Below are 6437 nucleotides of genomic sequence, written 5' to 3'. Positions count from 1 at the left end.
TTCTCTTACTGTGTACAATGTTCTCCTGGTTCTGCTTACTTCACCCAGAATCAGTTCATGTAAGTCTTTCCACCCTTTTCTGAAATCATCCTGTTCTTCATTTCTTATAGAACAAATATATATTCACCCAGTCCCAGAATTTTTACATTCAAATTCTAGTTCCTTCTCACCACAAAAACAGATGTCACAAACATTTTTGCACATATGGGTCCCTTCTCTTCTCCTATGATCTCTTTGAGATAGAGACCCACTAGGGACAGTGCTGCATTTTAATGCACAGTTTTATAGCACTTTGAACATAGTTCCAAATTGCTCTCCAGAATGGTTGAATAATTTCACAATTCCACCAATGTCTCAGTTTTCCCACATCCTCTACAACATTTATCATTATTTTTTCTTATCATCTTAACCAATTTTATAGGTATGAGATGGTCCCTCACATTTATATTAACGTTATTTTTCTAGTCAATAGTGATGTGTCTAAATCACAAACGCCCTTCAACTTTATCTTGGTATAGACTATGAGACATTAATCTATGCCTAGTTACTGCCATACTATTTTCCAATTTACTAAGCAATTTTTATTGAATAGTGAATTATTATCCCAGAAATTGGAGTTTTTGAGTTAATAAAGTAGTATATTATGATAGTCCTTATTTATTGTGTCTTGTATATATAACCTATTCCACAGACACAATACTCGATTTTGTAGTTTCAAATAATTTTGTAACTGCCTTTTTATAATATACATTTATGTCTGCTACAGCAAGGTCACCTTCCTTTGAATTTTTTTTTTCATTAATTCCCTTGAAATTCTTGACTTTTTTTTCTTCCAGAAAATTTTTAATTATTATTTTTCTAACTGCATAATTTTTAGCAGTTTGATTAGTATGGGACTGCATAAGCAAATTCATTTAGATCAAATTATCATTTTTATTATGTTAGTTCAGCCTACTTAGGAGCAATTGATATTTTTTCTAATTGTTTATTTGTGCAAAAATACTTTGTGATTGTGTTCATATAGTACGTGGGTTTTTCTTGGAAGGCAGGCTCCCAAATATTTTGTTTTTTACAACTATTTTAAATGAAATTTCTCTCTCTTGTTATTGGATTTTGTGGGTATAAATGTATGTATTTTAAATATAATTAAACATATCTTAAAACAAAGAGGACCTTAAAATGAAAATCCTATAGAACTTATAATTAGAAAACTTGTGTTTGAATACAACCTCAGACATTTCTTAGTAGTATGATTATAGACATGTCAGCTATCATCTCTAAGTCTGTTTCCTCATTAGTAAAATGGGAATAACACCCTTACATAAAGAAAATGCTTTACAAACTTTAAAGCAGCACAGGAATGCCGTTTTGCTATTAATTAACTTTCATTAGGCCATCATGGAAATTAGGTAGAACAGGGAATAGAGCACTAAGCCTGGATTCAGGAATGCCTGAGATTAAATGTGGCCTCAGAAGTTTTACTAGTTATATGAGCCTAGTCAAGTAAGTCACTGTTTGCTTCATTTCCTCATCATAAAAGGAGCTGGAGAAGGAAGTGACAAACCATTTCAATGTCTTTGCCAAAATCCCAAATGGGGTTGTGTAGTGTCCAACAAGATTGAGATAATGAACCAAGAGCAAATGATAGAATCCTAGTGTTAACACAATGGAATTAATACAATGCTTATTGGTTCATACATTAGAGTGAATCCTTACAAGGTGATAACTCAATGGAATTGATAGAAACAATGCTTAAGTTAACACCTTTGAGAATTCACACATTAGCTCACACATTAGTTTACACATTTGGGAGATTTCAGGGTTCAGTATGAGATATCCAAATTCACACCTCCTATAATCCCACTCTCAGAGGAGGAGTCAACCTTTGGGTTTATACCTTTAAGAGATCATATATAAGAAGCTCGTAGAGCTTCAGTCAGTCAGTCAGTTGAAAAATATTGAGAAGGGAGCGTCAGTTGGAGATTGAGAAACCATGAGTCAGAGTTGAGCTAGAGGCAGAATCTGGAAGAGCTAAACTACAAGCTTCAAGAGCTCTTGGAACCAAGGAGGGAGATAGGTCTCTAAGAAAGCTAACTGGGCCCAAGGAAAGAGACAAGACTTGGAAGGAGAAATAAACGTTTGGATTTTATCAGCTGGCTGCATTTTGAGGTGATTATTACTTGGAACTGAAACTAAGCCTGCCTCCAGAAAACCTCCTCAAGAAACCTGCTCCCAGAGAGCCATTATATTATAAAAAAGAAGAGAACACCACAAGTAAGACCATTGAGAAAAAAATATATACAAACAACTTCTATATAAGACCAACATTTATCAAGCACTTATTGTGAATATGGCACTATTGATTCATCCTATTTTAATTTATAAATGAATGTCACATTTACAAGTCAGAATTTAGTCCAGTTTTCATTTGCCATCAAAACCATGTCTCAATGTATAAACCTATATTTTAGGTCAAAATGAATAATTTCATTTGTTTAAAAAGGTGTTAGATTTTCAACCAAAAGATATATCTGAATATTTTCTTTTTTATCTATTTATAGGATAAAATAGTTTTCATTTAAAAAAACTGATAAAGAAAAGTGGAAGAGATGAAAGGAAAAAAAGAACATTAAAAACCAAAGCATTAATGGGCATATGGAAAAATTTACTTGATGAATGAAAAAATATATTAAATATTTGAAGAAGAGAAATCCTGGAAGATAAACCTATTCAATATAGGACAAATGATTTAACAGAATTCCTAGGGAAATGAAATAGCTATTTTGGCAGTCTCTCTTCCCAATCTTAGTCATTTCTACTTCTATGCTGTCATTGTAAATCATGTTGGACAAAACTCAGGATATGGCACTAAACACTTGAAATGAGTGACCACACCAAGGTAAGAACAGCCAAGAAACTAGAGTAGTTGAAGTCAATGCTTTTGAAACCAAAGATTATGAGTTCTACTCTCATGCCAAATACATAAGCTAACTGGTCACCATTGTGTCAGTGTACTTAAGTATCCATGGATCATTCTCTAATACATAGCCCCTATGTTTGTGATTCCTTTGCATAAATAAAAAAATGTTATTTTACTTGGCTTTCTTTTAATTGATTTTTTTAAATTGAATATTCAAATGTTCCATGCATGACCTTCACACTCAGTCCTTTATTTTCAAATTCTCTTTCAAAATCTCATCTAAGGTTTGACTTTTAAGGATGTGTTTCTATTTATTGAAACACAAAGTTCTATTTATATCTTATACAAAATTAAATTACAACTAACTTTTTTAAATAAATTTGAGAGGTAGCCATAACTTTGTGAATAGAAAACTGACCTGAAACTAAGAAGATCTGGGTTCAATTCCTATCTCTGATACATGCTGGTTATGTGGTCTTGGGAAATTCAACCTCCCAGATATGCAGGCAATACTCTAAAATTGTAAATTAGAAGTGCCAGCCTTTATTGGCAAAAAAGTTTCCTCATCAAGGAATTCCCTATTTTGGTAAAATCAGAAGTCTAATCCTGATATTCAAAATGATGATGACTAGACATTTTTTTCCCAGTATCTCCTGTCTCAAAAATTATCCAAAAGAATTGTTTACCAGAGTTAAAGAAATTATAGCTGCACAAGAAAATAAAAATGTTCAACAAAGTAATGGCATTTAAATTAACATTTGAAACCTCCCCTCTCCCACTAGCTTCTATGCTCAGAAGGATACCCAACAGTATCATGAGGATACCAATGGTTAGATGCCTTGAGAATCACTCAGGGATTTCTCTGATCACTTCACTATATTTGCCCCACACACCCTACTTTACCCTTCTTCCTTTACAAATAGTTAACTTCAAATCTACTAGGGCATCTGAGGGGCAAAAAATAAAGTTTCCTGATTCTTGAGGTTACCCCCATGTTGGAAGATTTCAAGTTAATAGGAATTTTTCCCTGCACTCCATTGGATTTTCTCCTTAATCCCAAGAAAAACAACAGAATGTTGATTCAGCAGAGTCAGAAAAGTAAAGTTGAAAGGGACCTAGTGTGCCTGACTGCACTAGGCCTTTATAAAAGAGAATTGGAATCTAACTGGGAATAATATTTTCTCCTCATTATTTACATGGGGCAGGGACTTCAGGTGGTAAAAAGTAAAATAAACATTTTAAATGTATAACTTTGAAATACCATCTGGAATTAGGGGCAGAGGTCAATCAGCAAAGGGGAGGGCTAAAAAGGTGATTGTTAGAGGAAAAAAACAAATATTGAATCTATTTCACTAACAACAATAGCAAAGAAGCAGTAGCAACAATAACAACAGAAAGAATTAAAAAAATAAGAGAACTGACAGTGGACAATCAGACCTGAAACATCTTATATTAAATTCTGCAACCATTTCTACAGGTGAATCAATGCATTTTGTGGGATTAAATTATAGAATGGGATGTGCATAAAAGGGGAAGTGAGATTTTGAGGATATAGGGCTTATTATATATCCTCATTAAGTCCATGAGTAAACAACAAAGGGATGACAAATTCAGCAATCTTTTAGTAAGTAGAGATCAAAGGAGAATGGAAGAAATCGCAGAGAGATCAGTACTCTATAATGGGAGAAGAAGCTTTAATATGGATCTGATTTACAGGGATTTGGCACATACTTTCATTTGCTCTGAAAATGTTGTATCCTCCCCAGACAATGTCCCTTCTCAGAGAAAGCTGAGACTCTTGAGGCAACTGTTATCCTGTAAAGTGAGAAAACATAGAACCAAAGAAGAAATTTCATGGCACATCAAAAGAGAATCAAGATTTGTAACAAATGAAAATTTCTATCATAAGGTAAATATGGAATAAAGAAGTGAAGGGGAAAATTAAATAAAAACAGAATAGATGTCAAAGAAAATAATTATGTGTACAGATCATATCTTGATTAATAAAAGTTATAAAGAAAAAAAAACAAAGCAAAAATTCTTTTTAATTAAATGTGGACAAGAAGAAAAAACAGCAGTAGTTGGAGGGTAGGAAAGGACAAATGATTTTAATTAAGCCCTTGAAGAAAGGGGAAATTGGGGGAAGGAAGATAAAGAGGGGAATAATTACATAGCAAACTAAAAGGAAGAAAATTAATGTCAACAAGGAGCATTTGAACATGCTGGGTTTTGTTTCATTAGATGGTACAATTAGTGACAAAGACAACACAAAAAGGCTTATGATCCAAATTCTTATAGACAGAAGCCCTTTGGGTTAGTAGAATAACAAAGGTATTAGATCTAAGGCTGGACCCTCAGAATAGCAAAAGGAAATATTTGCAATGCTATTCACTCCCAATGGTCATGACATTGGATTTTCCTGAACACTGTTGTCCACTGTTGGTACCTACTGCATTACATTATTAGCTTACTTTAGCCTGCATCTATAATCATCTACATTTGTAATCTGTATTTCCCCAAATTTGTCTAAGCACTCTGGATCCTGGATTTTTCTGAGGTTGATAGCCTACTCTTTCTTCCTTACATGAGTAACATTCTGATTTGCACACTTTGCTACTGTGACTTCAGTTGGTATGACCAATATCACTGATGTAATTGTAGACATCTGTGCTCTCAGGAGATTTAGTCTTTTCAAGACTGTGGGCCCCAAATTGTAGCTGGAGATAGATAGATAGATAGAGAGAGAGAGAAAGAAAGAGAGAGAGAGAGAGAGAGAGAGAGAGAGAGAGAGACAGAGAGACAGAGAGAGACAGAGACACAGAGAGAGACAGAGAGACAGAGACACACAGAGAAAGAGACAGAGACAGAGAGACAGAGACAGAGACAGAAACAAAGACAGAGACAGAGACACATAGAGAGAGACAGAGGGACAGACAGAGAGACACACACACAAAAGGAGAGAAACACAGAGAAAGAGAGAGACACAGAGAGAGACATAGAGAATTCAGGTAGCCCTGAAGAAAAATGGTGTATCAAGAGAAAATGGTGCTCAAGAGAAAATGAAGTTCTCTGACTAGTCAGAGATAGCAAAAAAGGCAAATTTCATTGATTGGTGGGTTCATATTTGCCTGGTAATGAGGTAGAAGAGATCAGTATGTAAGGCCATTCAGGGGAAACTCTGAAGAGGACATAGCTTTTTTATGTCTTTACCCTATTATCTCAATACAGAACTCTTTGCTTGGCTTTTAAAGTCCTTCATGATCTGGTGTTGTCCTTCATGATCTGGTGTTGTCCTACACCTCTTTGACCTTTACAATCCAGTGATCTTCACTCCTTTGTTTTTCCTTGCATATATTATTCTATTTTCCAATTTTTAAGTGTTTTTCATGGCTGTTTTTCATGTCTTGAACTCTTTTCCTATCTTTTTCCTCTATCCTATCTTTTGCTCTATCCACTGTACCACATAGCTGCAGACCTCCTTAATTGTAAATGAATGAATTAACCTTTTATTAAGAAC

The sequence above is a fragment of the Sarcophilus harrisii genome, chromosome 1 (genome assembly GCF_902635505.1).
Source record: "Sarcophilus harrisii chromosome 1, mSarHar1.11, whole genome shotgun sequence".
Lineage (NCBI taxonomy): Eukaryota > Metazoa > Chordata > Mammalia > Dasyuromorphia > Dasyuridae > Sarcophilus > Sarcophilus harrisii.
Note: the sequence above shows the minus strand (reverse complement) of the source record.